The sequence below is a fragment of the Anser anser genome (assembly GCF_964211835.1).
Source record: "Anser anser genome assembly, chromosome: 3".
Lineage (NCBI taxonomy): Eukaryota > Metazoa > Chordata > Aves > Anseriformes > Anatidae > Anser > Anser anser.
The window spans coordinates 23,220,373-23,232,785 of NC_139722.1; the positions used below are offsets into that span (position 1 = coordinate 23,220,373).

Below are 12,413 nucleotides of genomic sequence, written 5' to 3' on the forward strand. Positions count from 1 at the left end.
TGGAAAATAATTTCCTTTTTTTTCTGTGTCAAACATAAAATCCCAATTTATCTAGGGCACATGGTCTTCTGTCTTCAATACCAGATAAAAAGTAAAGTATCTAGTTTCACTGGTATGCATTTTAAATAGAAATAATTCTGCTGTCCAGATGAACAAGGAGCATTGATTACTCCCGTGCTTAAGTTGATTTATCTTCATTCAGATAGAAAAGCAAAGACATTCAGAATTACATTTGCTGATATTTTTAGTGTTCATTTTGGTTAATATTCTACAGGCACTTAGCCAGATGACTGTCCCAGATTGCTTTAGTCCCAAATATAGTGTCTGGCCATGGGTTTTATTTGGTGTTTTGCTCAGGTCAGTTTGTGAGCTTTATTCATGCTATTGATCAACATTCTGTACCTGGAGCCTACCTTTCTCCTGTCCTTGTATCAGGATGGTGTCTCTAAAACACAGTTTGTTGTGATTTGTAAGAAACAGAACAGATGTGCCATTTTTACTAGCTGTGCAAACTGGTAGGTTGTTATTCTGTACCAATGGTAAAAAATTCAGACTGTGTGACACAACAACCACTTCCTTATCAGCTGTTGAGCAAAACCTCTTTTTGTAAGCCTTTCCAACATCAGTGACAACTGCAGATACTTGTCCACAACTCCAGAAAACTGCCTCCTTTGATTTTGGTGCCTATATATAGCTTTGTAATGATTCTTCTGATGAACATCAACAACAAAAAAAGTGTGATCAAACTTACCAGTCTGAGGAGATATTAGTCACTAAAGTTATGGTGCAAGACTACTTCAGGTGCAGAAATAAGATACTACCAAAAACAAGAACAAACCATCAAGACGTCACTGGTGTGGATTGAAAACATCTCCTATACCACAAATGATAATATGCAGAGGCAGACAGTGAGCATAGTTCACTGAGACTTGTAGGGAAAGATAAGACCAACAAAAAGCAGAATGAATACTTACTAGTCAAAGGACTGAATTTTTGATAGAGCAAGAAGCCAGTAGCTTGGAGGGAAAGCAGTTTCCAGTACCACTTTACCATTTGCAAAAGATGCCTGCTCTTCTTCAAATTGAGTAGAAGTAAACTGAAAAGCACAAAGACAAATTTGCTTTCTTTTCTCTTTAACCATCATGCAATTAGCAGAAGTATTGAGAAGGAAGAGGAAAGAGCTGCTCCACTGGGCGGTGAAGGTGAAGAAAATTTCTGCAAGGTCTTACTATTAAACATCAGAACTTCAGAGTTTATAGCAAATCATTTGACATTGTCCTGCATGACAATCTTATCTCTAAACCGGAGGTACAAGATTTGATGGATAGACCACTCAGTGTATAAAAAAATTGGCTGGATGGTCACACTCAAAGATTTGCGGTCAATGCCTCAATTTCCAGGTGGAGACCAGTGACGAGTGGTATTTCTCAAAGGTCTGTACTGGAACTGGTGCTATTTAACTTCTTGTCAGTGACACGGACAGTAGGATTGAGCACACCCTCAGCAAGTTTGCAGATGACACCAAGCTGTGTGGTGTGGTCAACACACTGGAGGGAAAGGATGCCATTCAAAGGGATCTTGACAGGCTTGAGAGGTGGGCCCATGTAAACCTCATGAAGTTCACAAAGGCCAAGTGCAAGGTTCTGTATCTGGGCCAGGGCAATCCCAAGCACAAATACAGGCTGGGTGGAGAATGGGTTGAAAGTAGCCCTGAGGAGAAGGACTTGGGTGTGTTAGTTGATGAAAAACTGACATAAACAAGCAATGTGCACTTGCAGCCCAGAAAGCCAACCATATACTAGGCTGCATCAAAAGAAATGGGACCCACAGGTTGAGGAAGGTGACTCTTCCTCTCTACTCCACTCTTGTAAGATCCCATCTGGAGTACTGTATTCAGCTCTGAGGCCCCCAACATAAGGCCATAGACCTGTTGGAGTGAGTCCAGAGGAGGGCCATGAGGATGATCAAAAGACTGGAACACCTCTCCTATGGAAAGAGCTGAAAAAAGTTGGGGGTGTTTGGCCTGGAGAAGAGAAGGCTCTGGAGTGACTTTACAGCAGCTTTCCAGTACCTAAAGGGGGCCCACAAGAAAGCTGCAGGGGACTTTTTACAAGGGCATGTAGTGATAGGACAAGGGGTAATGGCTGAGGTCCCCAGCATAAGAAGGACATAGACCTACTTGAGCAAATCCAGAGGAGGGCCACATGAATGATCAAAGGGCTGGAGCACCTCTCCTATGAAGACAGGCTGAGGGAGTTGGGGTTGTTTAGCCTGGAGAAGAGAAGGCTCCAGGGAGACCTTACAGAGGCCTTCCACCACCTAAAGGGGGGCCTACAAGAAAGCAGAAAAGGGACTCTTTTACTGGGGAGCGTGGTGACAGGAGAAAAAGTAATGGCTTTAAACTAAAACAGGGAAAATTTGTATTAGATATAAGGAAGAAATTCTTTAGTCTGAAGGTGGTAAGGCACTGGAACAGGTTGCCCAGAGAAGTTGTGGATTTCCCATCCCTGGAAGTGTTTAAGGCCAGGTTGGATAGGGCTTTGAGCAACCTGGTCTAGTGGGGGGTTGGAACTAGATGGTCTTTAAGATATCTTCCAACCCAAACCATTCTATGATTCTATGATTATAAAATTCTTATGTTTAGGAATTTTATAGCCTTTTTCAGTCTCAAAACACTCAAAGCTACTTGACTGAATAAGTCACAGTGTATAGCTCCAACAGTCCATGTAAAATGCAAGACAAAAATCAGAAGAAGCAGTATTCATGGGCAGCATTTCTGATTCCCTCTTTGTTATTGGGTTGAATTATGAGGTACTTTCTAATTAAACATAAATTACATGTAAACAACATGTAAAAGCAAACAAGGTAACAGAAAAAACATCACTCAGAGATTCAATGGTAGGGGAGAAAAGCCTTGGCAACATTGACCGATGGTATACTGGAAATCCTGCCACACACGGGCAAAGAAGTTGTATCTAAACTGAAAGAAGATTTAGTTGAATCCTTTTGGACAAATGCATGTTAAGTTCTGTGATAAAACAAACATTTCTAGAAATCATTGCTGATGTGCGCCTACATTACAAATTAAACTGTCCACTTTTATATGTATTCCTTGTGAGAAAGTATCTGAATTTTATTTTACATGTAGTGTAGCTAGATTGAGTACGGAACTGTCTATGGAAGGTGTCATTATATGTGCCAGGGACTTAATTTATTTGTCTAAACTTAGCACCATATCACTACCATTTGAGATGTCCTAAGGTGCCCAAGGCATCTGCAAAGGGCTGGCAGATAGAATAGCAGACACGGGAAACTTCTCTCTACATATTTCTGTGTATATAGTTCTATAATATTAACTTCTGGTCTTTACATACAAAGATTGAAATTAAATCTGAAGAACGTACAGGTAGGTCAGAATATCTCAGCATTATTCAGGTAAAAGATATTGTGGAGAAAAGAGTAGTTGTTTTGTTTGTTTGTTTTCTTTGTAACAAACATACCTTAGAATGAATTTTGAGTGTTAAGAAGGTAATGAAAGGAGAATCAGGAACCTGTCCTATAAACAAGCTGTTTGCTTAGCAATTCACAGAGTTGCAAAAAGAAGGAGGAAAGAGATGCATTAAACCACTGATCATCTAAATCTTGTTCTTACCAATTCTTTACTGCAAAGGCCTTTACTCAGTATAGTAAGAAGAAACAGGCTTAATTTGATTAACTCTTCAATGCCAGACACAGGTTTTGAATGCCTTTTTGTGAGTATTTGTTTCTTTCCTTTGATGAAGTAAGAAAACTCAAATGCTTCCCTAGTCTTTGTGCCTCAGACACTGTGGGGAATGCCCTGGTCTGTTAATAATAACTCTCAACTAGAAATCAGAGTTTTTTTGTTTGAAGGCCTGAGGTGACAAATCTTCTGGTTATTGTTAGAAACATATAGAAAAAAAATCCTCTTTTCCTGCCTCCTCCACATATACAAATACATATGGACATATATATATATATATATATATATATATATATAAAGAGATATTTTCTTGTCAAGTAGAGCAGGAAGAGCCTGCCTTTATAATGACCTTGTGGAAGGAGAATTAGAAGAAAACAGGCTGTGTATGAGCCTTTTCTCTTTTTGAGTCTGCAACTATCTAGCAGTAAAGTTCAATACCTGTAATTGCTAGTGACCAAGATGGGGCAGCAGCTAAAAGCAGGAAAAGCACTTACAGAAAACATAACACTATTATAAGTGTTTGAGGTATTTATTGGAGTAAAGGGAGCCTAAGGTTTGGTCCTCTGCTCTTAAGACTTTACACTTTCGACTTAGAAGTAATTGTCTTAAGAGTAGATTGTATGTCAAGAAAGAAGACTTTAATAATACTAAAGTTAGAGATTATTACAACAGGAGCACAGGGAAGTGCTAAACAGAAAGGATGAGGCTAATCACTGCACATATTCCTGAAGATAAAATATTCTAAAAATACAGTGGTCATCTGAGAAACCTTCTGATTTTTCATCAGCAGTGAGCTAATACACTTATTACCTGTTGAAGGAATAAAGAAGAAAAAAAGTATTGTATAATTAGTGCAAGTTATATGGAAGACATTATTCTGGCAAAAGTAACATTTTAACACTGATTTGCTGTGTGAATGCACCCATGGAAGTGTGGATCATCTCTTTACACTACTACAAGTATTTACTTTTGCATACCCCAGTAGCTAACTTCCAATTATTCAAAAACTCATTGCTGTCTAGCAAAGTCTTCTCCAGACATGGAAACACTCTTCTATGGTAACTGGCTATACACAAGAAAGTTTTGATGCCAACCATTTTTGTTATCATCATGTCAAATATTTGGAACAGTTCTCTTTTCAGTCAGGAAAATGAACTGCTTTTCCTCTGGCTGTATCCTATTTGAGTAAAGATATTATGTTTAAATGAAAAAGAAAGCAATGGAAGATGAAGGGACTCATTTCAATTTAAAAGTTCTTTTTTTCCATGTCACTGTTGATATTGCATCCACTTTACTGCAGAACCTAGCATTTCAGCTGTCCTAGTTGAAAGTTTTTATGTCACTAATCTCTGTGCTAACACATCGTGCTTATGCATAAGCCCTGAAGGAAAGTGCACGAAACATGAAACCCAAACAAGCCCCCAGCACCAAAGGTAAATTAGAATTGTGTTAAGTCTAGATTTCATATCCTTTTCTCACATCCAAAAACTATATTCCAAAAGAGAGAAAATACCTTTACTCATTTTCCTGGGATTTTCAAACATTTAGAGCTCCTGCTCTGAGCAGCTGTTATAAACATGCAGCTAGATGTTCAAAAGCCCAAGGTAAACAGCCCTCACACAGAGCAACTACGTACAACGTGCCTAAGTAACTCGTGCCAGAATACATCAGGCTGACTGTCAGTCACACATACCATCCTGAACCTGTCAGACTTGTGTATATAATGCAGCATCCCAAACATTTCTGTTTATAAAATCATACAAAAAAAAAAAATATGAAAGACATCTTGATGTGTCAAAATATCCCACATTTTGGCATGTCAAATATTGGTGTCTGTGACGGTTGTACCCTGCTGGGCAGCTAAACTCCACCAAAACTGCTCTCTCACTCTCCCTCCTCAAAGAAAAAAAAAAAAGAAAAAAAAAAAAAGAGGAGAAAATGTGATGGAAAGGGCTCAAGGGTTGAGATAAGGACAGGGAGATCACTTAACAATTATGATAACGGGTAAAACTGACTCAACATAGGGAGGCATCCCTCCCATGGGATTCCATCCTTCCTGAACTGAGCCTGCGGGGGCTGCCCACAGGCAGCAGCTCTTCAGGAACTGCTCCCACACGGCTCCGTACCACGGGGTCCATCCCCCAGGAGCAAACTGCTCCAGCACGGGTCCCCCACGGGCGGCAGCTCCCCCCAGACCCCCTGCTCCTGCGTGGGCTCCTCTCCACGGGCTGCAGCTCCGGCCCGGGGCCTGCTCCTGCGGGGGCTCTCCATGGGCCGCAGCCTCCTCCAGGCCACATCCACCTGCTCCACCGGGGGCTCCTCCACGGGCTGCAGCGTGGAGATCTGCTCCGTGTGGGACCCGTGGGCTGCAGGGGGACAGCCTGCTCCACCAGGGGCCTCTCCACAGGCCGCAAGGGAACTTCTGCTCCAGCTCCTGGAGCACCTCCTGCCCTCCTTCTGCACTGACCTTGGGGGCTGCAGGGCTGGTTCTCTGTCATTTTTCACTCCTCTCCCAGCTGCAGTTGCACAGCAGCTTTTTCCCTTTCTTCAGTGTGCTCTCCCAAAGGCCCACCCAGTGTCGCTCCTTGGCTCGGCTCTGGCCAGCAGCAGGTCCCCTTTGGAGCTGGCTCTGATCTGCCATGGGGCAGCTGCCGGGCTCTGCTCACAGAGGCCACTCCTGCAGCTCCCCTGCTACCAAAACCTTGCTACATAAACCCAAGACTGTCACTTTTAAAGAGTTATTTTTTAAAGTGTTATAAATTAGTATTAATGTTATTATAATAACATTATAAAGTGGTATAAATTAGGAATCCAGAGGCCTGGATTCCTCTCATTTAACTTTAGTTTTATGAAAACTGGTCATCTGATCTTGGTTCACTGCTCTGTGTAAAGCACTTACGGATAGACGCCTTCAGCAAACACTTCATTCTACCTTTCTCCAACATCTGTCTTCTCATAGAATGAATTGTTTCCTGTCTTACTGTTGATATAGACATATGTTGGATGGTATGTGGTATACAAGTCTATTCAATCTCATGTATTCTCTTATCAATCTAAAACACAGTAATAAAAACAAAGTGTTTTTTTGTTTGCTTGTTTTTGGTGAAGGAACTTAAAATTACCTTTACTTGCTTGGAACACTGTTGTCATAACTTCTGTGGCTTAAATTAGTCTGTTCCCATCTGACTTTTGAAATTCTCATACCTGCAGTAGTAAACACATTTTGACTACTGGGAAGAATAAAAGTGTCATACATTGCAATATATCTACATTTTCAGAAATTAACCTTAGAGTTTACTGGGGTAAACTTAGGGGAAAAAAAAAAAAAAAGTTGTTAGTATTTTTAGCATTCTTTCTAAAAAAAAAAAGAAAAGAAAAACAGTACTGAAGTTTGTCCTTGCTCAATACGTATTTCCCATAGATTATTATGATAGTTTGAGGAATTTTTTCAGTCTTGTAGCACCTGTTTTGTTGTTGTTGTTGTTGGTATGTTTGTATGTTTTTCCTTTACTTGAAAAGACTTGAGAAATTAATAGAAAAAAAAAATGAAGACAAAACTTTAACCTTCATGCATATTACCTTCTTTAAATGTATGATGAGGGATGTATGACGTCCCCTAATGGGGACTCCACCATCTCCCTTTAGGAGCCCATTCCAATGCCTAAACACAGTTTCCATGAAGAAGTTCTCCTTGATCTAAACCTTCCCTGGTGCAACTTAGGGCCATTTCCTCATGTCCCATCATTTGTCACCTGAGAGAAGAGAGTAACACCCACCTTACTACAACCTCCTTAGAGGTAGTTGTAGAGAGTGATGAGGTCTCCATTGAGCCTCCTTTTCTCAAGACTAAATAATTCCTGTTTCCTGAGTTGCTCCTTGTTTTCTAGTCCCTTCACCAGATTTGGTGCTCTTTACTGAATGCATTCCAGGCAACAAGCATTCTAATTAATTTTATTTACTTCAATTATTTCCCAGTGAGCATGGTAACAACCACTTCATTTAAAGCCTGTGCAATGTCCCAGATGTGTTTCTGTTGGGGGGAGGGAATGGGGAGAAATTAGCAGTATTAACCAGATGAAACAGACAGTTTTATTGTACTGTCGGTACCAGAAGCAGTGAAGATCGATAAATGATGTGAACCATTAAATCAAAAGACCAAGGACTATCATGTGGTATAAAAAAATACCCTGAGCTCACAGTAAACATTTAGAAGGAAGCAGTATGTAATGAATAAATAAAAATAATAATAATAATAAACAGTTTCATACTTTTCATTCCCTATAACTGTCTCTTGGTTATTATATAACCATTCTGTATTGTCCCGGCTACTGAGAGTCTGAAAAGAGTGTTATTTCTAATTTGAGATGTCAGTTAGAAGAAGATATAGAAATATATATGTGTGCATATTTTCTTCCAAATATAGCATAGCATAATTAGTATGCAACAGCTTCCAGCACAACCAGGCCACTGATCCTGTATCTGTAACAGAATTAATAAATATATAAGTGAACTAATACGGATGGATGAGGACATCTATCTTGGGCAGATTTTTTTTCAAAATTATGTATACGCTATAAAACTCTAAAAAGTAGTTCTGTGGGTGCTAGGTTCCACAGTAATTAACTGCAGATATCTATTGGAGCAATGCAAGCCTATAGATACATTGAGGGGAAGATGTGGTTCTTCAGAGTGCCTTCCATCCCTGCTCCCTGCCCAGACAGTGACATCTAAAGTATCACAGAATCACAGACTCACACAATGGTTGAAGTCGAAAAGAATTTCTGGTCCAAATTTCATCTAGTCCAAACCCCCGCTCAAGACAGGGGCAGCTATAGTAGGTTCCCCAGGACCACATCCAGTCATGTTTTGAACATCTCCAAAGACCACTCCATAACCTCTCCAGGCAACTTGCTCTTGTATTCAGTCACCAATTTGTGCTCATTGTTCGAACCACGAGGTGCCACTGAGAACAGTCTGTCTTTTTTATAAATGCACTGATAAGATTTCCCCTAAAACTTCTTTCCTCCAGGCTAAACAACCTCAGCTCTCTCAGCATCTCCTTGATGTCCTTGTATGAGATACGCTCCAGCCCCTTCGTTACCTTTGTGGACCTTAGCTGGATTCTCTCCAGTAAGTCTCTCTTGTAATGAGGAATCCAAAACGTGTCCCGTAACTCCAGAACTGTTTCATAAGTGATGAGTAGTGGGGAAGGAGCGTCTCCCTCAAACTGTTGGTGATACTTTTCATAATGCAGCCTAGCACTGGAACATTTTCTAAAGAACACCATGATTTTGCAGTCAGTATGTCACCAGAGCATGCCCCTCTGACAGTGTCAGGGAATGGGAAGCATTCCAGAGTCCGTAACTGAGTGCTGTGGTTTAACCCTGGTAACCACCACACAGCTGCTCATTTACTCCTCACCCTCCTTCCCCAGATGGATGCAGGGGGAAGAGAATCAGAAGAGTAAAAGGTAGAAAACTGAATGGTTTGAGATAAGGACAGTTTGATAAGAAATAAAGAATAAAAACAAAGAAAAGAAAACAAAGTGTACACGAGTGATGTACAACAAAAATGCTCACCATCAGTTGACTGATGTCCAGCCAGTCTCCAAGCAATGGCAAGCCCACCCCCAGCCAACTGCCCCCAGTTTTATTTTTCAGCATGACATATATGTCGTGGGATACCTCTTTGGCCAGCTGGGGTCAGTGGTCCTAGCTGTGTCCCCTCCCAGCTGCATGTGCAGCTTTTTGTAATTGTTTCCACGTTTTTGTATGCTTTTCAGCAACACACCTTAAAGCAATTATATTAAGTGTGAACATTTGTGATGTTATCCCACCTGTATAGTTCCAAATTTTTAGATGAATATGCATTGCAATTTTTAAGGAAAAAAAAAAAAAGAAAAAGAAAAAAGAAAGCAGTAGAGTTACATACGCTTGGCTTAAATTTGGCTTAATCTATTTCTTTATAAAGACCAGTCTCCAACATAATATAAATTTACATGAAGGTTCTTGGTGATGACAGAGAATTTGCTTGATATGTTTAGATCACATCAACATTGTTATTTAGACAGGATTTTTTTTTTTTTGTACAAAAAAACCCACACAAAACAGAAATGTCCACACATGTAGGCAGGAAAGCTAATTTTTTGTTAGCAAGACCTTACACCTACAGGCATTGTGTTTGCAAAGCATTTAAGTCCATGGCTTCGACTGCTTCTGTTTCAAAAGTAAGGGCTTGAATACTATTCAGGAGTCAGAATGATGGGACTTAGAGACAGTGTTCACCCACTTGTAACCATAAGTTCAAATTGTACTCCTGCAGTACAAGGAGAATAAGGCAAGACTGCTTCTGATGCTGACACATTGACAGATACAGCAACAGAGTTTGATATTTCCATTAGGTCTTAAATTACACTTTCAGTAATGAAAGGACTGTCAGCACATTTAAATGTTCACAAAGACATGCACCATTACCACTTTCACAAACACAGCTGTTGCAAAGACTTTCCAATCTTAACACTTCCTCACCCCAGAAACACAAGAATTTCCTTCAAAACCACTTAAGTAATATTATGTAATGATAAACCCCCCAAAAGTCCAAGAAAAAAAAGGGGATTCATTGAGGATATGTCAGAGGTGTTTTCTTTGTTGGTTGTACATAACAACAACTTTCCAATGTTTTGGGGGAATTCTTTTGGAAAACTGAAATTTTGCATACAGCTAGCCCAAGCTTATAAAATGATTACAAAATATTACAAAATAACTGTCTATGTTGCGTCACATAGATTGTTGTTACAGCTGGAATAAATTATGCTTCCTAATATTAGGCTAGAATAAACTTCTCAGACCAACACATTATGTTAAAAGGAAGTGAAACACAAACTTTAATAGCATTTACTTCTGCTCTCATAACCACGTGGCCTCATGGTTATAAAAACAGAATCATATCACATCATAGTACAGCTTGGGTTGGAAGGGACCTTAAATATCATCTAGTTCCAACCATTGTGTAGTTGGTCCCTTCCAATGCATACCATTCTATGAGTCTATGATTCCAACCTCCCTGCCATGATCAGGGACGCCACCCACTAGATCAGGTTGCCCAGGACCCCGTCCAGCCTGGCCTTGAACACCTCCAGGATCCACAGCTTCTCTGGGCAACCTGTGCCAGTGCCTCACCACCCTCACAGTAAAGAATGTCTTCCTAATATCTAATCTGAATCTCCCCTCTTTTAGCTTTGTCTTATCATTATCCCCCATTATCTTATCATTATCTGCAAAAAGTTGCTATCCAAGTTTTTATAAGCCCCCTTTAAGCTGCAATGAGTTACTCCTGAAACCTTCTCTTCTTCAGGCTGAGCACCCCCAGCTCTCTCAGCCTTTCTTCACAGGAGAGGTGCTTCAGCCCTCTGATCATCTTTGTGGCCCTCCTCTGGACCCACTCTAACAGCTCCACATCCTTCTTGTGCTGGTGGCCCCAGACCTGGACGTAGCACTCCAGGTGGGGCCTCACAAGGACAGAGCAGAGGGGCACAATCACCTCCCTCTCCCCTCAACAGAGGGGCTGGCCACCCCTCTGTTGATGCAGCCCACGGTGCAGTTGGCCTTCTGGGCTGCAAGCACACACTGCTGGCTCATGTTGAGCTTTTATCCACCAGAACCCCCAAGTCCTTCTCTGCGGGGCTGCTCTCCATGAGTTCTTCTCCCAGTCTGTCCTCGTGTCTTTGCCCTGACCCATGTGCAGCACCTTGCACTTGGACTCGTTGAACCTCATTATGTTCACATGGGTCCATTTTTCTAGCTTCACCATGTTTTAAAGATCTTCTTCTAAACTCAGTGGGAAACTAAATAGTAGGGAGAAAAAAACTAACAATAAGAACAAAAACACACCAAATGTTATGTTAGAAAAGTTCATGAATCCTTAAGCTTAAGTGAGAGAATATTTTATATTAAGCAATTTCATAATTAATATTCCATAATAGTTCTTTGATTGAGACATAACTGGATATTTAAGTATCAGCTATATATAGAAGAAACAAAGAAAAAAATGCAGGAAGAAATTTTATGAGAGGAAACTATTACAAACACAGTCCCAGGTGAAAATCTGAGGCTTGATTCTTCTTGGTTTTCTATTTTGGGATAGTGTATATTTTGCTTGAAATAGGTGTAAATATTTGATTGACTGTCCTGTGTGTTTTATATGTGCTGTCGAACAATGGAAAAGATATTAGTGATTCTGTTGATGAAGCCTACTAAAGCCACCTGAAATCTGCAAAGACACATATTTCTGTGCTTGTAGATTCTGACAAACTATATGGGATGCAACAATTCTGTTGTTATGCCTACATAGTCATTTTTAAGTATTGCATCAAAATCCAAATAGGGCTTTGACATTGTGTCTATCAAAATAATATATATATATATGTATTATTTGCATTGTTTAAAAGATAAGTTCTCGCCTTTTGTTCTTAGGAAACCAAATCTTAAAACCGAAATACAAGTTGCGTATACAAGTACTCTGTGTTAGGTTATGTGGACACAAAATAGTAGATGGCACTCACATTTAAAGGAAAACATTGCTAATTAAGCATGTTAATTTTAAAATACACCCTTTCTAAACCTATTATTATTTCTCCTGAAAACAAGTTATTGTTTTCAATTCTACAATATTTTCAAAACACCTCAAAAGGTAA

The 12,413-nt window shown here is 40.1% G+C and overlaps 1 long non-coding RNA gene across 1 annotated transcript; it reads right to left on the reverse strand.

Annotated features, from left to right (window-relative positions):
* Positions 1–4,254: 4,254 nt before the first annotated feature.
* On the reverse strand, positions 4,255–10,263 carry LOC310895940. The gene is made up of 4 exons (XR_014581059.1): positions 9,301–10,263; positions 7,301–7,473; positions 6,844–6,925; positions 4,255–4,531 (listed from the first exon to the last, which is right to left on the reverse strand). It is a non-coding gene; the product is annotated as an uncharacterized lncRNA (long non-coding RNA).
* Positions 10,264–12,413: the final 2,150 nt, after the last annotated feature.